This window comes from Aedes aegypti, chromosome 2 (genome assembly GCF_002204515.2).
Source record: "Aedes aegypti strain LVP_AGWG chromosome 2, AaegL5.0 Primary Assembly, whole genome shotgun sequence".
Lineage (NCBI taxonomy): Eukaryota > Metazoa > Arthropoda > Insecta > Diptera > Culicidae > Aedes > Aedes aegypti.
Genome location: NC_035108.1, coordinates 418,826,571 through 418,850,162, shown reverse-complemented (window position 1 = coordinate 418,850,162; position 23,592 = coordinate 418,826,571). Strand labels below are relative to the sequence as shown.

The 23,592-nt window shown below is 36.0% G+C and overlaps 1 protein-coding gene and 2 non-coding genes across 7 annotated transcripts in view; 2 read left to right on the top strand and 1 right to left on the bottom strand.

Moving 5' to 3' along the window:
• The window catches only part of LOC5571525, a 531,761-nt gene that overhangs the window by 207,986 nt on the left and 300,183 nt on the right, over window positions 1-23,592 (top strand). The window lies entirely within an intron of this gene.
• On the bottom strand, window positions 7,988-8,061 carry Trnai-aau. The gene has a single exon. It is a non-coding gene; the product is annotated as a tRNA-Ile (tRNA).
• Window positions 14,439-14,510, top strand: Trnaw-cca. The gene has a single exon. It is a non-coding gene; the product is annotated as a tRNA-Trp (tRNA).

Here is a 23,592-nt window from a genome sequence, read left to right as displayed (position 1 = left end):
TGCTTTCATTTTCATAAAAAAAAGTTGTTTCTACGATGCTTCGTTCTTGAGTTATGATTTTTCAAAGTAAGTTGTGCAAGAGGAAAACAAAAAAAAATCCAACTGAGTTTTCCAGGAAAATAAGCGACCCTGAATTTTTCTCAACTTTTTTTATTCATGTATTGATGAGCCCTGCCTGTGGAAAAAGTTTCATGAAAATCTGAGATCCTTCGGCCCACTTTGTACGGAAATAAAAAAAAAATCCCCAAATGCGAAAATGGCAAGTTTAGCAAAGGAAGCTTTCAGCTAATAACTGTGGAAATGCTCATTGAACACTGAGAAGCAGGCTTTGCCCCAGTGAGGATGTAATGCCAAGAAGAAAAAGAAGAAGAAGAAGAAGAATATAGTAATGATGATATTAATCATTTTGTGATGTTCACTATCTTTTGAAATAATTTTCAGCTGTAATTATATGAAAATTATTGAAAAAAATTCAAAAAATGTGGATTTGAGGAGGAACTCTGAAGGACTTTCGGAGAAATTCTAGGACTTTTGAGAAATTCCCGGAGGAACTCTGGAGGATTTCTCGGAGGATATAGAGAAATTCTCAGGATAACTCCAGAAGAAATCCTAGAGTGAGCTTAGGAGTTCTTCTTCTTTCTGGCGTTACGTCCCAACTGGGACAAAGTCTGCTTCTCAGATTAGTGTTCTTATGAGCACTTCCACAGTTATTAACTGAGAGCTTTCTTTGCCGATTGACCATTTTTGCATGTGTATATCGTGTGGCAGGTACGAATATACTCTATGCCCTGGGAATCGAGAAAATTTCCTCGACCAGTGGGATTCGAACCCACGACCCTCAGCATGGTCATGCTGAATAGCTGCGCGTTTACCGCTACGGCTATCTGGGCCCCAACATTGAGCTTAGGAGTATTTCGGATGAATTACTGGAGGAACTCTGAAGAGCTCATGAACACTCCGATAACATTCCTGGAGGAACAATGGCAGGAATTTGAAGTAATTTCCGAAGGAAATCTAAAGGAACTCTCGGAGGAACTCTAAAGAAAATCCACGTGAAAATCTGAAGAAATTTTTGGAGGACCTCCAAAAAATTTGTGGGGGTACTTCGAAAAATTTGCTGGAGGAACTGCTGAATTATTTTTAGATAAACTCCAGAAAAAATCCTAAAAGAACTATGCAGGACATTCCGGAGGAACTCTGATGAAATTTCTGGAGTTCTTCAAAGAAATTCCTGGAGTAACTCTGAGCAATTTCTAGAGGAACTCCAAGGAATTTCTGGAGGGGCTCCGAAGAATTCCTGCAGGATCTATGGAGCAAATCCGAAGGAATTACCGGCGGGGCTCTGAAGGAATTTCCGGCAAAAGTTTTGAAAGAATTTCTGGAGAAATTTTTAGAGGTGCTCTGAAGGAAGCACTGGGAAAACTCCGAAAGAATTCCTGGAGAAACTCCAATGGAATACCCAGAGTAACTGTGAAGGAATTCTCGCAAGAACTTCGGTGCAATTCCCAGTTGAACTTCCGAGGTATTACTGGATGAAATCCAGTAGAATTTCGGGACGAAAGAAATTCCTGTATAGTGGTAGTCTAGAAGAATTCCTGGAGGATCTTTTAAGGAATTGCTCGAGGAACTCTGACAATATTCTTGAACAAATGCCCGATGCAACTCTGAAAGGCTTCTCGGAAGAACTCTGAAGGAATACCTGGAGGAACTCTTTAGGAAATCCTGGGAGAGCTCTGGATGAATTTCTGGAAAACCAAAATGAACCAACGATGAAAGGAATCCAAAAGGATGCCCATTAGAGCTCTGGAAATTTCGAAGGAAATGCTGGATAAAAACCAGAAGAATTGCTGAAGGAACTACGGAGGAATTTCTAAAACAACTCAAGAGGAATTACCGGTGAAGCTCTGAAAGAGTTCTCGGAGGAACTCTGAAAGAATTTCCGGAGGAATTTTTAAGAAATTTCTGGAGGAACTCTGGATCAATTCGTGTATGAACTCCGGAGTTGTTCCTGTAGAAACTCAGGTTTATTGCATGAGGAACTTCGGAGAAATTCCTGAAGAATCCATGGAAGATATTAGAAGGAATTCCCGATGAAGCTCCGGAAAAACTTTCCATGAATTAATGGGTTAAATCCAGAGGAACTCCAGAGGAATTTCTGGATAAACTTAGTAAGAATTCCTGGTGAAAATCCAGAAGCAGTTTCGATAAGTTGCGGGATGAAATTTCGAGGAATTGTCGGAGGAAATCAGGAAGAATTTCTGGAAGATCTTAAGAAAAATCCTAGCGGAACTCTGGAGGAATTCCTTGAGAAAGTCTAAAGGATATTTCCGGAAAAATTCTTGAAAAAAATTCTGAGGGACTGTGGAGGAATTTCCGCATGAAATGTAGGGGATTTGTCGGAGTAACTTGTGAGGAATTCCTAGTGGAAATCCGAAGGGTTTTCTAGGTATTACTAGAACTTTGAAGAACTCCTGGAGAAATTCCGGAAAAAAACGAGGAATTTTTGAAAAAAAAAAAATACCGGAAGAATTTCTGTAGGAATTCCATGAGGAAATTCCGTAGAAATTTCTGGGGCCAATTTTCCAGGAGAATTCACGGAGGGAATCCCTGAGGAATTATTGTAATAAATCTCTGCAGATATTTCCGGAGGAAATCCACCGAGGATTTCCTTGTCGAAATTCCATGAGAAAATCCTTAAGGAAAACTCCGGAGAAATATCTGGAGAAATTCCTGGTGGAAATCTCTACAGGAATTCCTGAAGCATATCTCCGGATGAATTCATGGAGCAAATTCCCGATGGAATTCCTGGGGTTAATTCCTGGACAAATTTCTTCAGGAACCCCCTGAGTAATTCCTGCTGCAAATCGCCAAAGAAGTTCCTGGAGAACATCCCCGGATGAATTCCTGAAAAAAACTCCAAAGGAGTTTCTGGAGAAAATTCCCAGAGAAACTTCATTATGAAATCCTCGAAGGAATTCCTGGAGGAAATTCTAAGAGGAATACCTGGAAGAATTTTCCGATGGAAATTCCCAGAATAAATAAACCTTGAGAAATTCCTGTGTTCCTGCAATTTGCTGGATGAAATCGTCGGAAAAATTTCTCAATGAAATTCCGGAAGAATATCTGAACCAATTGCATCCAGAATGAGTCGAAAAAAAATAAAAATCGTGCTTGATAGTAGTCTTCAATTTAGATTAAATTTTGCACATGTTTTTAGTTTGGTAGATTAAGTGTTTTTTTTTTATCATTTTGAGTCAAGAATAACTTTGACCCTATAAATTTTTGCATTCAAATCATTTGAAAAATTCGAACTCCAAAACGGTTGATTTCAAAATAAAATGTTCTATGAAGAAATGGTAGTGAATCGTTTGGACTATAAGAAAAAAATACATTGTTAATATTTTTAAATTTTAACTTTAGAATTTTGACAAGAAAACAGATGTTTGGGACAAAGTTTCATGATGGAGAAATTTTTAGTAAAAAAGATTTTCTAAGAACAATTTTTGGTCGATTTTCAAAAACATTTCTCTAGAAGCAGCCGTTTTTGAATTATATCGAGTTTAATGCAACAATATTATTCAAATATTAAAACAGGCCATTTTAATTAATTATTCGCGATTCTTCATCGAGGAAAATTAGTAAGTGGAAAGCAATATTGTATTCACTCTATAATTGATAATCAATTATAATTATAATTGAGTATAATTGATGGAGAATCTCGAACAACTAATGAAAATGGCAATATCGGAGGAGTTCTTGGAAAAAAAAAATCCGGATGAATTTCTGGAGAATATCCCCGGAGAAATGCCTGGAGCAAGTTTCTGGAGGATTTTCTGGACAACATTCCATGGAGAAATTCCTGATGTAAATCTTCAGAGACACTCCTGGTGGAGATTTCCGGATAAATTCTCTAAATAAATTCCCGAAGGAATTTATGGAAAAAATGTCTGGAGGAATTTCATAGAGTGCTTCGTGAAGCCCAAGCAGGACAGTTCGGTTTTGCGTAGTCCGATAGATTTAGCTCACGTTTTCGCGCATGTTTTCGTCGCCGGAGGTTTTTTTTCCTGTTTTGGAGCGTCTTGCTGGGTAGTGCTTCGTAAAGCCCAAGCAGGACAGTTTTTACATTCAGAAATGGAATAGTGAAAAGTGAAAAATGAAAAAGTGATTTGTTTGATTTGTGTCCTCAGTACTGTTGGTTTTTGGCTGCCCTAAGTTCACCGAACCATCCGGAAGTGACAGGCAGCACATAAATTTAGAGAATCAATCCGGTGAGTTTGTTCCAGTATGATACTTTTTCTTTTGTGAGCCTTCCGGATCGTTTTTGTCCGCGTCGTGGAACTTCTGATCGTTTCTTGAACGGAAAATGTTATTTTCGGAGTTTGATTATTATGTTCAGATTGCGCATTCTGTCCGGGCGGGTGTTACGCAACTAACAATCGGTTGTGGATGCTTTTTAACCGTTCGATGACCCTGGATCGATTCTGCTTTTCGTATAATTTTGAGCAGAAAAACCGACTGTGTTATCCCAGGGTGTTTAGTTCGAACGCGCTTCCTTTCGTTTTTCGAGTATCTAAAAATACAGTACCACCCAGTACAGTTTTTCAATGGGCACAGTATAGTTTTTCAATAGGCGTGATTTTTTTTTACGCGTATCGTTATTTTATACAATCCGATGACCCTGAAGGGATCGGTTTTGCTTTTTACTGGTTATTGAGCAAAAATATTACTGCACAATCGACAAGCATTTCGCGAAATACTATTTATACTATAAATAAGCTATTGTTTTCTCTTTTGATTGCCGGCATTCAAAAGATTAATTTGAAAACGCTTAAACAACAAATATTTATGGTCTATCGCCAGCTTTCTAGGCGAATCCTGACAATATACCTTCCCCAACCTCCAACTCCGTAGCACTTATGAGGGTGTCGCTGAGTCGGTGGCCTCTCATTAAGTAATTGCTACATCAACATTTCCTTCCCCTATCCCAAGTTACGGTAAAGATGGGCGTGGCCGGGAATAGCGATATTCATGCTTTTAGTTTTCTTGTTTATGATTTGAACAAGGTATACTCCCCTGCCTTGTTCTTGAAAGTAGTCAGGACGAGATTATTAAAAAGAAACATGAATGTTGCTAGTATCCAATCTACGAAGTATACCGTAACTACGCTAACGCTAACGCTAACGCTAACGCTAAAATGTCTGGAGAAATTTCATAATGAAATCCCCAGAGGAATTCTTTGACGAAATCCTCAGAGAAATTCCCACTGCAAATGCCCAAAACAAATCAGAGGAAATCCCCGAATGATTCTCTGAAAAAAATCCCCGAAAGAATTTTGGGAGAAAATATCTGAAACTGACGAAAGATTTCTTGTACCAAATCCCCGGAAAAATCCTGGAACTAATTCTCGGAGGAATTCCTGAAGGAAATACACGGAGATATTCCTGATGGAAATCCTAAAAGGATTTCCTGGAGGTAATTTCTGAAGAAAATATGCAGCCAATCCCTGGATGACTTTATAGAAGGAATCCCCAGAGGAATTTCTGGAGGAAATCGAAAGAGGAATTTCTGGTGATCATCCTATTCGGCACATCGGAGGAACTTCGGTAGAATTCCGGGAAGAGCTCCTACAGATTTCTTCAGACGGAGGATTCCCCGGAGAAATAATCTGATGATTCCTGGAGGTGTCTTTGTATGAGCTCCTGGAGGATTGTTTCCCTGCCTTCCTTCTTAAATTACTCCTTTTTACTTCCTAGACTACCAAACTTTCCCCCAGCTTGGATGTTTCAGGGAGAAGAATCCGAACTCGTAAACAGACATGTGTCAAACTAGATTTGGAACAGCTCAAATCTTGGTTTAAATTCGACCAAAAATGGACCAGGTAGTTAGCCTGTTTGACCAGAAAAATGGTACAAAAAGTGTCAGAATAAGCATACGTATACGGTTGTGCTTCATTTTATTATTGACCATAAATTAAATACACTACCGACCACTACCGTCTAAGCCATAGTTTCCCAAACTGTGGGTCGCGACCCCCAGGGGGGTCGTGAGCTGCTCTCTGGTGGGTCGCGAAAAAATATCTCATTTTGTGTTGATCGACTTAGATTTTTTCCTACATTTTCATATGTCTCCTCGATTCGAAGCAAATGGTTTGAAATTGTTCCCATTTATTCATTTCAGCATTTCTTCTAGAGCCTAACAGTCATAAGTACTGATGATCAAAACACTTGATATGGCATTTATTTTTTTTTTTTGAAAGATGTTAGAAAATTGAAGCTTTAAAAACATTTCGTTTCAAACAAAACTTTTTTCTCGTATAAGAAAAGTTTTGTATAAATATGGTGATTTTTTTCACATTAACGTAACTGTACAAGGAGTTTGGATAAATTTATAGATTTACATACTACATTTTTGTGGCAAATTTCGGAAACAAACATAGTGCGAACGAAACGTCTAAAACTATGACGGATTGAATGTATCAAAATATATTCATCATTATGTGCGATCTTAAAACTACATTGCTGCTGGTTTGAAAATAAGTTGATGATAGCTTCAAAATTAAAAGAGAAAATACAGAAATGTATCCAAGAATCGAACTCGCGACCCTTTAGTGATAGCTACACGCTCCAGCTCTCTCGGCTGTTTCACCATCTCAGTAAATGAAAAATGAAAGTGGAACAGCTTCTTTCTTAAATGAATGTGTCACAGAATCGCTCGATGGTTGGCGGTTTCATCGTGAATTTGAAAGAGCAGTCAACAATAAATTTCTAGCGCACTGAACTGAATTTTTTATTGCAAGGGTCATGATTGGTTGACAGATGGTCTGATTTGCTTCAGCTGTTGGCTAACGCTTGTAATTTTCAAATGCCTGCCACAATTTTCCGTTGATTTCCAAATTGCGTGCTACTTAATAGTCACAACTTTTTGCTGTGTACAATAAATTTAGCAAAAATGAAATTTGAAATCTTTGTTCAAATAATTCTATCACAAATATTGGGAGTTCAGTGAGTTTAATTGATAAACAGTACTCTTACTGTTGAAATTTCCAGCTCAGAAAAAAATAATTATCTTAAATATCAAAAAATAAATAACTTTTTAGCTGAGAAAAACTGTTTTCCTTGGTTCGTAAAATTTTATGAAAAGTTTATATTCCCATCAAATATGTAATATGGTGGAATAGAATATTTCGATGTGATTGTTGTTGTTGTTGTCAATTGAACGAGAATTAGTCACATTGAAATGTAAGCAACATCGTAGACTTTGTAATTTAAACGTTCGCGGTGCATGTCATTTTCAAAAAAGTAACGATAGACTTCAAAAATTTTAGTGGAAAAATTAATTTATCAACTTTTTTCACCTGGTGGGTCGCGAAGAATATGCCAGACAGCTAGGTGGGTCGCGCACTCGAAAAGTTTGGGAACCTATGGTCTAAGCTGTATACAAGTGTGTCACCTAATCGGAGAAACACCGTTCGCCTCCATCTCTTAGTACAAGCGGTTACCAAACATATATTGTAGCTACTCACATCGTATCTTCTCCTTCGCGTTCTTTTATGAGAAACGTGAGCATTGATGATGATATATACATGTGTACACGCAAACATTCTTTCATAGGCGCCGAAGATGACTCAAATACGACACTGGCTGCCATCTGTTGGAAATGGTAGGCAACTGGTACGAACTAAATAGGTATATGTATTGATATAAGTGGACAACGAGAGACAGAATTCTGAAGATTTATGGCAGGCAGACGGCCCGCTTTTAGTAAACAATACCATCATCGTAAAAAGCAACGCGGTCTATCGCCGGAGAGTCGCGGCCATTGCTACGACACGTTCATGATACTGGCGGCGCCTGAGAAGTTTGTTAATTTCTATGGCGTCCGTTTTCCCTATATCTTAATGCTATCTGTTGATGAACACTTACGAAAAAAATAAAAGAGTGGAAGAAATCGATACACGACTCGGCTTTGGTGATGATAAAAAGTAACTTGGCTCCAGAGAGGATCGAACTCACGACCTTCGCGTTATTAGCACGACGCTCTAACCAACTGAGCTATGGAGCCACTTGTTCACCGTTCGATCGCATATTCATCCAGTTAGTTTCACCCGAAATGATTTACTCGCCGAGCTCATCTTAATCGAATTTAAATTTACCGACCGAAACCCGATCGCTACTTGGGATCCAATTTTCTCGCTTTCACAAGTTATTTTTTGTTCCTCTTCCTTGCGCTCGGTGAAGCAGAAAAAAGTCAAACGAGAAAAGTGCTTTTCAATTTTCTCCCGGGAGGAAAAATGGGAGCTTTTATGTGTTGTTTCAGCTGCAATTGTTTCCCGTTTGCGATGCACTAAGAGATATATGAGCAATCCTGCTGCCCAAAAATATTTGGAGATATGTTTCGCAATGTTCAGTTAGTAGCGAAACTCCTTTGGAGCGGTTTATTCCACATATGCAGAATATCAATTGAAAATAAGGGCATGTTTTAAAAATTACTTTTGGCCTACTAGATTCACGAAATACCTCTTAGTGCGAAAACGCTGCTGATGCTGCTGCTGCTGCTACTGGGGACCACTTCATTTGAGCACAAAGTAGCTTCCCAAAGAGTGGAAACCGGGTGGCGATGGCTTCGGACGAGGATTCCCTGCTTTGGTGCTGTGGACTCGGGGAAACCCAAAGAATAACATGGAACACGGCCTTTGAAGTAGCAAGTGGCAATGAGGGAAAAAGGCACTGTTTTTTCTTCTGTTTCCTCCTTGGGCTCGAAGAGTGAAAACTTTGCAGCGTTTCGCTCTGACAATGACTTCGGTATAAGGTAGATCCACGCGATAGGAAAGCCTGATGGAATTGGTCTGGCTGGAAAGAATACGGCTACCACTACTTGGTGTTTATACTATTGGTGCAAATTATAGCGAAAAGAGTTTGTGCTGTACGTGTTGAGGGATTAGAATGAAGAATGAGAGAATTTTTTAATTATGTTAGGTTGTTTTCTTGGTCCATTTGTTCCATTCCACAGGGGAGTAAATGTTACAATTAAAAACGTTTTTTTGCAACAATGTTGGTAAAGCTGGTTTAAAAACGTGGCAGCATAACGGACTTTCTTTAGGTCCTTTCAAATAGTTCATTTAGCTGGTCTTATTTATGTTTTTGATTTATTTTGGAGTAATAACTTGTATTAAAACCAGATTTGCCCGAAAAAAGAAATTTATTCTGGTGTCAGCGTTAATTTACCTGGAAGTGGTTCAGTACGATGCATAACAAAATTATTTTTATGTCATTTTAAGTAATTTAAGTCATTATAAGCAATTTTAAATTATTCCAAGTAATTTTAAGTAATTTTAGGTCAGTTTTAGCCATGTTTAGCCATTTTTATCAAGTTGAAAGCATTTTAAGTCATTTAAAACCTTTTGAATCAATTTAAAGCCATTTTTAGTTATTTAAGACATTTAAACCCTTTTTTACCAGTTGAATCCATTTTAGAAAATTTCAACAATTTCAAGCTATTCTAAGGCATTTTGAGTCATTCTAAGCCAATTGAGGCATTGTCAAGACACTTTAAATTTTTTAAAGCCATCTATTTTAAACTATTTTGAGCCATTTCAAGCCATTTTAAGCTATTTTAAGCCATTTAAAGCCATTTAAAGACTTTTCAAGCCATTTTAAACCATTTAAAGCCATTTTGAGCAATTTAAAGCTATTTTAAGCCTTTTCAAGCCATTTGAAGCCATTTAAACAGGTCCGTCTCACTTGGGCTCAGTACTGCATTTGGTCCCTCGGTAGTGCAAAAGGTATCCAAGTTTGACAGATCGCAGTACACTTTGAACGGCATTCTAGATTACCATATGAGTCATAAAATTTTGGGCAACTGCAAGGGACATGAGGATCTTTAATTTGTCTTTGCTTTAAAACCATTTGAAGCCATTTAAAACCATTTAAAGCCATTTAAAGCCATTTAGAGCTATTTAAAGCCATTTAAGGCAATTTGAAGCCATTTGAAGACAATTAAAGCAATTTGAAGCCATTTAAAGTCATTCATAGCCATTTGAAATCATTAAAAGCCATTTGAAGCCATTGAGAGCCATTGAAAGCCATTTAAAGCCATATAAAGCCATTTGGAGCTATTTAAAGCCATTTAAGGCCATTTTAAGCGATTTAATGACATTTGAAGCCGTTCTAAGCTATATTACGCTCTCTTAAGCCTTTTAAGCCATTTTGCCTTGTTTCAAGCCATTTGAAGCCATATTAAGCAATTTGAAGTTATTTAATGGCATTAAAAGCCATATAAAGCCATTTTAAGCCATTCAAAGTAATTTACAGCCATTTAAAGCCATTTAAAACCATTTGAAGCCATTTAAAGCCATTTAAAGCCATTTAAAGCCATTTAAAGCAATTTAAAGCCATTTAAAGTCATTTAAAGCCATTTGAAGCCATATAAAGCCATTTGAAGCCATTTAAAGCCATTGAGAGCCATTGAAAGCCATTTAAAGCCATATAAAGCCATTTGGAGCTATTTAAAGCCATTTAAGGCCATTTTAAGCGATTTTATGCCATTTGAAGCCGTTTTAAGCTATATTACGCTCTCTTAAGCCTTTTAAGCCATTTTGCCTTGTTTCAAGCCATTTGATGCCATATTAAGCAATTTGAAGTTATTTAATGGCATTAAAAGCCATATAAAGCCATTTTAAGCCATTCAAAGTCATTTACAGCCATTTAAAGCCATTTAAAACCATTTGAAGCCATTTAAAGCCATTTAAAGCCATTTAAAGCCATTTAAAGCCATTTAAAGCAATTTAAAGCCATTTAAAGTCATTTAGAGCCATTTGAAGCCATATAAAGCCATTTAAAGCCATATAAAGCCACTTAAAGCTATTTAAAGCCATTTAAGGCCATTTGAAGACATTTAAAGCCATTTTAAACCACTTAAAGCCATTTAAAGCCATTTAGAGCCATTTTAAACCATTTAAAGCCATTTTAAGCCATTTAGAGCCGTTTAAAGCCATTTAAAGCCGTTTAAAGTCGTTTAAAGCCATTTAAGCCATGTATAGCTATTCAAATCCACTTAAAGCCAATTCAATTTTCAATTTTCAATTTTCAATTTTCAATTTTCAATTTTCAATTTTCAATTTTCAATTTTCAATTTTCAATTTTCAATTTTCAATTTTCAATTTTCAATTTTCAATTTTCAATTTTCAATTTCAATTTTCAATTTTCAATTTTCAATTTTCAATTTTCAATTTTCAATTTTCAATTTTCAATTTTCAATTTTCAATTTCAATTTTCAATTTTCAATTTTCAATTTTCAATTTTCAATTTTCAATTTTCAATTTTCAATTTTCAATTTTCAATTTTCAATTTTCAATTTTCAATTTTCAATTTTCAATTTTCAATTTTCAATTTTCAATTTTCAATTTTCAATTTTCAATTTTCAATTTTCAATTTTCAATTTTCAATTTCAATTTCAATTTTCAATTTTCAATTTTCAATTTTCAATTTTCAATTTTCAATTTTCAATTTTCAATTTTCAATTTTCAATTTTTACTCCACTTCTCACAGTGATTTCGAGAGCGATAACTTACATGATTATTTAAAGCAACCTGATAGAGGGTTGTCCTTCAGAATAGAACACTAGCAGCCTAGGCTTGATTTTAATCAATTAAGAGAATCTTAATAACGAACATGAGTATATTATTGATAATTATACCATAGATTGTTGCTGATGAAGGATAAAATTTCCAACTAAAACTTTATCCATTTTCCGCCGAAGCAAGCAAACCCAAAAATTGCTTCCGCAATCGTCCAAATGTGAAAACTCCAAAAACTAACCACTAAAGCCGAATGCAACATGGTTTACTTTAAAGGGCAACAAACATTCGAGACTTCTGCCTACATACGTTCAGATTACGTAAGCAATTCATAATGGCGAAAGTTGTGCCTTTCTGTCGATTGTTTATTTTGCTATTGCCGTTACGGATCATGCTTCCTTCCCTGAAATCAAGTTTTAACTTTGTCGGTTGCCTCTTTGTTGCTGCGCATAATGTAAAAGTTGTTCACAGTTCGAGTATGAGCTTACACATTTTGTGAAGGTGCTGCTCGACGGCATTTGTTGGGGTGAGTGCCAGTCTAGTGCTTTCCAGAAGAAGTTTGCACTGCCAAAAGCATATTTGGAAGCTATCAACGGAAAGCAAGTGTCCTAGTTGATCCCGAGCCACACTTTTGGGAACGTGAAAAGGGTCTGGTGCTAGTAGACTCTGGCTTTCCAAGAAACTGATTGGCGATGAAATAGTTAAACCTCGGAAGGATCATGTGTTGCAGGAATATATGGGGGCAAATATTTGAGAGTAGCTCACAAGAGGAAAAGTTTGCCTAGAAATTAGTTCTAATGGCCTAAACTGCTTAAGCTAATTGTTAACGATTAAAACCGAATACGATTAGCGTAAGAGTTACTCAGTTACTGGTAATCAATCATTTCGCTACAAATTTCGTCGTCGCTCTCATTAACTTTCCTAATACATGTGGGAAAAGTTCAACATATTGCATCTAAAGCCCATTGAAACTATTTTAAAAATGTTTATGCAATTTTCATGCTTTATATTTAAATGAAAGATATGAGACCTTAGAATATAATTCTGGATGATGGCTGTCATTCTGTAAAAATCTTACTACGGATCCTGTGAAATCCTAGTGCCAAATCTGTTACAATCTTGCCCAGCATGTTGTGAGAATCGTGGTCAAGCATTCTGCTAAATGTACCGTTTTGACTCATATTCCGAAAACTTAAGGCAAACAGTGACTTCAAATGCATCTGGGGCCATAAATGAGCTCATATTTGTGAAAATTTTAATATCTTCACAAAGTCTAACTGTTAGCTGTTGAGTGTACCGATAATATTGTTGATTTAATTAGTTTTAGTATTGTTTTTACGTAAAAGTCTGGAACAACATTTTGATTCAAATGCCGAACACTGTGTGCATTCTGTCTCATATTCCGAACAGCACGAATAAATCATATTCAAATGAATAATTTCGCAAATAAACTTATCTGAGCTTATTCTACTGGTCTCAAACTAGAGAATCATCACTACTCCCGCGGTTTAAATTATATTGGAGACTTTAAAATTGAATTGCAATTGACTGCCATATCCTTGTAATTTGATGACATATTTCAGTGAAACATTTCAACCTCATCGCCATACAAAAACCGAGTGTTCGGAATTTGAGACGAAACAGTATGTGAGAAACCTATCTCAAATTGCATAAGATATTAATCGCCTCTGAATCTGTCTAATATTTGTTATATTCTTGTAGTGGTATAAGATTCATGATCAGAATTATGTGAGAATTTACTTTTATTATTCAGTAAGATTGTGTTTGACAATTAACCTTTTTGTCGACAACATTTGATAGAACCTTATATTATTTTATTTTTTTTGTATACCTATAATAGTAGTGAAACTTATTGTAGAACTTTCTTGTATTTAATACTCACAAAATTAAGTTTTTTTTAAATAAATGTTAAAATCGTTAAAAAATTAAAAGATCAAAATATAATGCAAAGAATCTTTAAAATTACAAAAAAAGTATAAAATTCAAGAACCTATGGTTGTAATACATAATTAGCTTTCGAATGTTCCAACATCAAGGAGGTAGAGCGCAGGCCTGCTTTAATGGCAATCTGTTTTGATTTTTTTTTTTCAATTTTTTGTATCACGCTGACCGTATAGAGATTTTGAAAACTTCAAACTACTTCATAAGGTTATTTTCAGATTTCTCGAAAAAAAAAGAAGTTACCGCGATATCAACATCTCTTTGTGATGAGAAATTAAACTGCCAATAAAGAGGTCAACATTGATGACCAACTCCTGCCGTACACAACAACCTCTACAAATTTCGTTGTCACTCTCATTAAGTATTTTTAATTGAAAGTACATTTCACACATGACAGTCATGCTTCACCGTCACCGAAATTTTCATGCTCCATCGTTATTTATCTCGGCCCGAACCGCATCCCCAAACAAGCGACAGCAACTTCTCACAATAACAAACTCAGTTCGTATATGAACGTCAATCAACGGCATCGACAGAGCAAACAACAACGAAACGAACTACCTATCGATACGTCGATACGCGGATGCTCCTGATTGTGCATCCAACGATCAAAATCGACAATTGAACACCGGGGCACATTACGGCACGGATACCTTCGGATTGGATACAGTAGCATGACAGCCAACTGAAATGACGAGCAAGGATTCGACTCGTTTGCAGTTCAGGCAACCAGCAATTGAGTGAACTTGTTAATTGGAAAAGTTTTCGGTTTAATTCCATGTCACTGGTGGTCGTTTTTTGTGATGCTGCCTGAAGTAAAATTACTTTGCTGTGACTTTGTGACATGATGCTTAATTACTTTCGTGAATGTTGTTATTGTTTGAATTTCACTTGGCATATCGACTCCGTGGCGCAACGGTAGCGCGTCTGACTCCAGATCAGAAGGTTGCGTGTTCAAATCACGTCGGGGTCAAGCTGTAACTTTTTTACCCAACCGACAATCTTTTGTATTTACGCATTGACAATAGATTCACACCTTTCGTTATCTTGTATCGATTTGATTGATTGAGTCAAAACCTCTCCTACGGTGATGGCAATAAGTTTTCAATCACGTCTATCCCTCGACGGTCGCTCTGTGTAGTGCGTCGCAATGCTGCACAGTTAGAAGAGAACCGCAACCTGAGTGTGAGGACGTTTGCTCGGGTTGCTCGTGCTAAATTGAATTAGAGACAACATAAAAATAACTCCATTAGAGACCGGGCAGACGGGTAGGTGCCAGTGCAATGATGACGGCGAAGCTTCGTCGGTCGGCGGTCGGGTTCACTTCACTGCCAGTGTGATTTGGTCGAAGCACACAGGAGCAAATTGAGTCAAACATAGCCAAAACTATTTTCTGCTCTCAATGATATTCTTAAGGGTTAATATTGACTAAAAATCGATTATGGTAGGTGTACTAAATATCGATGCAATACGGCAACAGTATAAATAAAAACCAAATTGAGGCCGCGTTTCTAAAACGTAAGCATGACTTGGTTATTTACTAATTTGAAGCCTTGCGAAACCGACAAAATATACTGCTTACTCCTCCGTGCAACGGTTGTGTTGTTGGTTGCATAGCACGCTTGGACCGGGCTGGATGAGCAGTCGGAGAACGAGAACAAGCGACGATGGCGATGGCGATGGTTGGTGAACTGGCGCTGAGTGAGAAGTTTACGAGTTTACTGCTAGGTGGGGTTGCCTGTCACACCGACCGTAATGAAATTCGTTACTGACGTGATCACTGTCACGGGTTTTGGTTTTATTGGTTTCGCACACGGCGCGGCGCGACGATGTGTTGCAGGCATCTAGGGGATTGCTGATGAGCGAAATGAAATTTTAAACTTTCGATTAGATATGGTTTTAACGCGTGAATCACGCTGTTTGTGATGCATACACATCTAAGGCTATACTTTAACTTTATAAATTTAATACATGTAAATATCAACATATGAAAAATAATCATTGAAAATACTGTGGTTTAGCGATATATAGTGCACGTGTGCTATAGAGCCAAGTAAGTCATCCCTTTTTTTACCACAATAAGTAAATTTTTTTTTCTTTTGTGTTTATTTTAAAAGAAATTGTTCTACAATTAATCTTATTGTATATATGAATTCTGTTATTTAACTTTTGTTTTTCACAATGTTTAATTGATGATTGAAACTACAATCAATTTCCTTTTTTATCTTGTTATAAGCAAATCAGGAATGTCTTCAATCACTCAAGGTTAACTGTATATGTGTCATATTCGAAATTTTAGATAATTAGTAACCGCATAACAGTCACATTGATATTATATATGGGCCTAATAATTCAGTAGCAAAGATTCCTATCAGATTTGCTTTCTGACTATTCACCGAATATACGATATGAGCTTAAAAAAATTGCAGCCTCGGATTATTGTGGAGTGTAAGGTAATTTTAGGAAATTTCACCGAAATCTCAACACCAGATTTTTCTGTAAACCGTTCTGTGATTTTTAATACACCGAACGATCTGCAAAAATTTAAAATGATCATCTGTCAAAAGTACCGACAGTTCGGGGGTTTTTCACAGATTGTTTTGTGATTTTGTTGTTGATTTTTGTGGTTTTCACAGGACGTTTCGGTGCTTTTCCACAAATTGTACTGTCATATTTTGAAAACATAATACTCATTTCATCGATTCCGGTGTATTTTAACATTTGTCCTGCAAAAATAAGTTTTTTTTTCGGATTTTACGTGTGGTTTGCCTTTATTTCAATCAACGATGCAACGTCTAACTTTCGTGCTTATTCTGCGCGGCGGGTGAGTCGAGACGAGTCGCTCTCGAGTGACGTGAGAGACTAATGTTAATCAAATGGGAGCGATCTGACAATTGTCACCTCAATCGATTCGTCTCACCTCACACGCCGCGCATAATAAGCACATTTATTGAAGCCTTTGAATTTTTGAATTTTGAATTAGAAGATTTGACATCGTCTGGCCACATCTCAAAATTGAGTTCTTCGTTTTGCTCAAGATCAATCACTTCTCGTGGAGATAGCGCATCTTTTGTTGGATGTTTTTCAATGATGTGCCTTTGAGGGTGCGAAACTTTCCATAGCGAGCGGTGCAGTCGAAAAACATTTCACCGAGTCGAAGGTGATTTTTCTTCACATGATCATTCATGTGGCGATGTAATCCTGACACATAACCAGGAACTTCGGCATGGCAGAAAGAACGAAATCGACTACAAAAAAGCTCTAGTTTATAAAGGTGTATTCAAAACTTACGGAAGACACAAACCAGTCTCTCGTCCTGTGTTCGGATATTTTCCAAAATATCTTCCATGGACCTGTGCACGAGTTCACTATTTGACGTTTGAGCGGTGCCGTGTTATTTATGTGAACATGGTAACGAATGAATCTGGCACCGCTCAAACGTCAATTTAGTGAACTGGTTCATTGGTCCATTGTGAGCACTGTTTTCACTTTTTCACTGACACTTTAAAACTTAGCACAGATCGCGGTTGTCAATATGGCGGCCGATGCCAGTTTTCACAGATTTACGGTGTAATTCGCGGTGTAGGGGAACTGGGGGTAATATGCCCATAGGGAGCAAAACGCGCCACCATCGATTTGGACGAACGATGTGTTTTAGAACACTGTGTGTGTTGTGCACTGTCATAGTTTGTATTACGTGCAAAACATATGTTAAATTTGCCCTCAAAAAGCTTATTGAAGGACCTAAACTTTAATCAACTCTGGGGGCAAAACGCCCACCCCTATTTCATAACACCAAAACAGCCGTTTGAATTCAAATTCTATAAGTCGTAATGCCGCGTTGAAGTTACGCACATATTGGAACCTTACAAATGTACATTTTTCGCAACAGCATGTATACTATTATTGAACAATGACATCTTCACAAACGCCCGGATGTATGCAACCTATATACAAGCATGATTGTGTGCGTTCGTTTACAGCATGGCTAACGCCGAACTCAAGCGGGGCGTTTTACCCCGCAAAACAATACATATGCAGTTAAGCAAGCATTTTTTAAAAACTAATTTATAGGGGGACTGGGGGTAATTTGCCCACGTTAAGGATAACAGTGATTTTAGATGTGAAAAATATTATTTTGTGCTCTTTTCAAATTATGGTCGGATATACAAACATGTTTTCTTTCAAATAGTAGAAAAAACTATTCATTTTAGCTTTTCTGGGGTTTATGAACTAATTTTAAAAAATGCTTGCTTAACTGCATATGTATTGTTTTGCGGGGTAAAACGCCCCGCTTCAGTTCGGCGTTAACCATGCTGTAAACGTACGCACACAATCATGCTTGTTTATAGGTTGCATACATCCGGGCGTTTGTTCAGATGTTATTGTTCAATAATAGTATACATGCTGATGCAAAAAATGTACATTTGTAAGGTTTCAAATTGTGCGTAACTTCAATATGGCATTACATTTGGTAGAATTTGAATTCCAACGGCTGTTATGGTGTTATGAAATAGGGGTGGGCGTTTTGCCCCCAGAGTTGATTAAAGTTTAGATCCTTCGATAAGCTTTTTTAGGACAAATTTAACATATTTTTTGCATGTAATACAAACTATGACTGTGCACAAGTTGGCTCTCAGCGATAGTTTTAAAATTTTGGTTATTTATCGACCTAAAAAATTACCTTGAACATCGCACAAAATTGCAACGAAAACAGCGAAAAACGTTTTTATACGTTTTTATCGATTTTCTTGAGAAAAACACATAAAAAAATATGAATAGAAGCATTTTTATCCATTTGCTATAACCTAGGGTGAAAAAAAGTATTCTAAACCACACCGTTCGTCCAACTCGAGGGTGGCGCGTTTTGCCCCCTATGGGCATATTACCCCCAGTTCCCCTAAACCCCAGAAAAGTTAAAATGGATAGCTGTTTCTACTATTTGGAAGAAAACATGTTTGTCTATCCAACCATAATTAAAATAGATCATAAAATAATGTTTTTCACATCTAAAACCGCTGTTCTTCTTAACGTGGGCAAACTATCCACAATGGTCGGAAAAAAGTGAAGTTTGGCCAAAACTATTTTTATCGCCTTAATCGATGAAATATGTAATCTGAATATGTTATTTGGCGTTTTTGTTGTTTCAGAAGGAGTTATTCACAAATTACGTAACTATTAAAAAAAGATTTTTTTAAATTAAAATTGTTATCAAACTGGGCTAAAAGCATACATTTTGTCTATATTTGATCGAGTTTGATCAAAATGTGTATGAATAGTGGTGAAATATATTTTAAATAAACTTTGTATGAAAAATATCGTCAAAATATATGTAAAATATTGAATTATTCAAATAGCTCTTACTTGCAAATCAGCAAATTTCTGCAAAAATTTTAAAGGTTTTTTGTAAGATCTAAGGATGTTTTTTGATGTGCAATATTCGAAATAGCGGCGACATAACGCGACAAGAGTTGTTTTTCATATTCAATATCATCAAAATTACTAAAGTGTAATATTGAATAGTATTAAAACTTCAACCAAATATTTTTTTCCATACTCATGCTCGATAAAAGTGTTGAACCATAAGCTTTCAGATAATGGGTAACTTTTGGGAAATATTGCATTCCTAAACTATAAATTTTGTGCTTTATTTTATTGTTACATTTTTCAATTTTTTGACTTCAGCCGGTTTGCCGTCATGAAAATCATAGAAATTTAAATTTTAGTTTAATTTCAATTAAGGATCATAATAATATAACACATGAGGTATATTTTGTAATTAAAAAAATCATAAAAATCTCAAAAAAGTTTTTGGTAGTTTTGGCCGCCCCTTTATATGGAGCCCGACCATTGTGCTATCCCCAGTCCCCCTACGGTAAAATGGTCGATTTTCACCGAACAGCTTGTAAATATTTCACCATACTCCGTCAGATTTTCGCGTTCACCGTATTTTATGTGAAATTTTTGACAGTTCTGTCGGAAAAGTTAGCATTTCGCAGAATATTATTTCACAGTTCAGATTCGGTGGTTTATTTTACAGACTTCTGTGATTCATTCTAAGTGTGTGTGTTCTGACAAAAAATACACACTTGGTACTCCATTTCCTCAATGCCTGTTTTTGTAGAATGTTACAAATATGCGGTCATGGACAAGTGATTGAAATTTTAGGTAACTTTAGTTCTGTATATAATATAAGTTTCATTGGAAAGTGCCGATAAAATTTTAAAATAGATTCGGAAAATCACAGCATGTGCGACGAGATTTTGTACATGGATTTCGAAAAATAAAAAAAAGCTGGGAATCATGGTTTTTACTGCCATAAAACTTCACAAAGAAGGTCTGACCAGCGATCGAAAAAAAAAGAAATGAACAAAAACCATCATCGCAAAAGCGCTTATGGTGATATGAGTGTAGTTGAAGCATTCAAGCACCAACCAAAAAAGCTATCGTTTGCTAAAAATACGGTGGTAAAGCTTACGCTAGTTATGACAAAAACATCTTGTTGTGTATTGAATGATGAATCCTACATAAGTCGGACTTTCATCGGACCTCAACTATCAGAAACCCCACAGCGGAGATCATTTAAAAAGTATCAAGCTATTATGAAGCAGGAACAATGTAAATATCGCAAGATAGTCAAAACAAACTAAGAATTGGGGGAGACATGGGGCAATGTACAGAAACTTGTCGATTCTAATGTTGTACAAAATCTCATGAAGGGTCATAAGTGAACACTAAAGGCAATCAGATTTGGAACACAATTTGAATAGAGTTAACATGGCAAAACTTGACAAAGATGTTTTGTTTGATACTTTGAAAATTTTAAGACAACTTGTTTAGAGACAGATCTTTGGCGATTCGTTGTTTGCGATGCAATTTTAACGTGTACAACCTTCAAAAAGCTGTAACGAATAAAGCCAAAGTTTCTAGTGTTACAAGAAATGGTTTTAAAATTAACCATATTGGTTGAAATCTTTTAAAATATTTGTGTATAATTCGAACAATGTTTACTAGATGCATGAAAACTTTTGTGGATATCCGCAGATACTAAACAAACAACCAAAATATGTGTTTTGCTTTGATATTTTAACAATGAGTGAATTTTGGTAAAAAACAAGCATGAAATTTGCCAATCGGAATTCTTTTTTATGGATGAAAATCGGATTCTTATATAATGATTTACAAGTCAAGTAAGTACGTGGCTTTCAATTGGAAGGTTTTTGTTTCGAATTCCGCTTATTTTTATTCATTTTGTCGGTCATAAACGGATGCACGAGTTATGATTTGATGCATTTGATTCATGATTTCGAGCAATCAGCAATAGAAACATAACACATGTTTTGCGTTACCGGAGTATAAATCATCAACACACTGGAATCATGAAATCGTGAGTCATAATTTTGATTTCGGAATTCTACCCGTGTATATTGAATTGAAAATAGTATGTAGACTCAATCTTTGTATTTCTAAAAGTTTAAGTATTTCAAAAAAATAAAAACCATTATTATGTTTTTATTTTTTTTTTAACTATGTTTATTTCTACCACCACTTTTAAAGATCTGACTGTTGTTCTTCCGGTTGACAGTTATTTCAGCGTAGTGCAAAATTTCAGCAGTCACTCGAACAAGATTAAGCCTGAATCTTTACCGGATCAATCGTTCTGGATGAAAAACAGAAACTTCAAAGTTTTCGTGGCGCAGAATTAGAGGTTTTTTTGATACTGTCGCCGTTGAAAAATGCTCGAAGCTACAGCCTGCATTTGTTGCATACATCTCGAGAATTTGCATTGTAAGGTTAAATCATTTGTTCTGTTTGTGATCACGGCTCTGTACTTCTGCTGTGCAAACTTCAAAGTCGAATTTGAATCTCGTCGCTCTGCAGATGGACTCTGAGGTATTTAATGATTTTCATAGCACAACTGCTGTAGGCGTTTTCGCTTGAATAAGTCAGAATATTTTTAAATTTTATGGCTAAGTATGCTGTTTCGCTCAAGAAAAGTAAAGAAATTCCTTGACTGAAAGGGACAAGAAATTTCCTACAGAGAGCCCCCTTTGAAGTGACATTTCTTCTCAACTGCGTACTGCGTAAAATAGATAACCGAATATTTTACGCTTAAAGACAAGAAACCTGAAAAAATTGATTACATTCGTAAAATTTCTAACGGCTTCAATTTCTTTCAACATTTGTAAAAATTATGACTGCTTTAATTTCTTTGCGTAACGTATCGAAACAGTTGCATGAAAGAACGCTGGTAGGTCATTTGGCATAAATCCATCTGGTATAAAGTCGACTGGCATAATGGTTTTTTGGCAGGGCAGGGATTTCTTGAGGTGACATTAGTTTTACGTTCTTTTCCTTCAATCCCTCTGACGACATCAGGCGAAGTGACACACAAAATATGATGCTTAATGCAATAATCCCATGCTCTTGAAGAAACTTAATAGTTACCGACAGTGGAGACAATATTGCAAATAGTATAATGTGATTTACCCAGAGATTGCCCTTCGTTCAAATATAAGTTATCGGAACAAATTGTTGGCACTAAAGCTATTTATATTTATCAGAAATTTACCCACCTTTCCAAAATTGGGTGTTCTTTCGAAACATGATGTTACAACAGTTATAGATATTACAAGTGTTAATTAAAATTTAAATAAATTAAACCTTATTTTAGTCATAGGCTGTTCTTTAGAGCTATATTGGTCCGAAATTACTGGTTTTGAAGCTGATATTGAACTTCCGAATACCGTAAAACGGGGTAACTTTGATAATGCGGGTAACTTTGATAATGCGAGACTCTCAACATACTATACGAAATAACAAAGTTCCTGTTAATCTGTTAAGCAAAACGAATGCAAAAGTAAAGAGTATTAGTATGACACTTCATGTTAAAGCTATTTCCGTTGGAATCAAGTGCATTTGAGGATTTATATGCAAATATGGAAAATTTATAAGATTTTGGCAATTTTGAAATGCTCTCAAACAATCTGTTCTACGATCACTATTTGATGAAGTCATAATGAATTCGTCACTTATACTTGATAGCCTAGTTATAGTAGAACTCGAATTCGGTCTCAAAACTCTTAGCGAATACTATTTTTACAAACTGGGACCATTTTTGTAATCTAAGTCAGAAATTTCCATATAGCGTTAAACGCCTTAAGATATGCAACGCCCTACAAATGTTCTGTAATTCATTCAATTTTGTTCGAGTGATGCTCCATTATCAAAGTTACCCCAAAACAGAAAACCGACTTTCGATTATATGAAAAATTATACATCCATTAAGAATAAATCTTTTGGAAATCTATCAACTGGAATCGATAGTTAGGATACCAGTACTTGTTTTAAAAATAAGAATCAAAATTCTTTGAAACAGCATGCATAAATATTCAAGTTTTCTTCGAAAAAACTATCAAAGTTACCCCGTTTTACGGTACATAAATTTGACCAAGTTATCAGCATTAAGCGAAAAATCAATGAAGACAAACCGTTTGCTCTGTTACTCCAATATACAAATTTCAAGAAATTCCCGAAATATCTGCAAAACTTTATCAATCTTTGCTTAGCGATTCTTTCAAGAAGTCCGTTGGAAAATGAACCTAAATCTTCTTATAAGCTTTAAAGAATTCACATATGCGAAGCATACCGCAATATAAATATTCAAATCGTTATAAATTTTTTATTTTTCAAATATTTTTGCACCATTTTTTCAGAAGTTCTTAAAACACTCTTCTAGTTTAGGAGTCGGTGTCGATGTTGATCATTGGTGATCGGGCTTCAAATATATTCCGATGTTCCTTGGGGGACCGACATTTTCCATATAAAATGTCTCTGGCGGTCATTTTTTTTTTTTTGATCAATTTATCAAAAAAATAAAATGTGGCCTATATAATACCAGGCAATAAGGAGCTACTCTGAAACAATCATACAAATGAATTGAGAATTCTTGGAGATGTCTGAAAATTACGATATGATGTTTTTTTGAAGTTTTTAATATCTTATTTTTTACATACAGAGGTATCGACCATGATAATTTTTATTTTGAATTTATT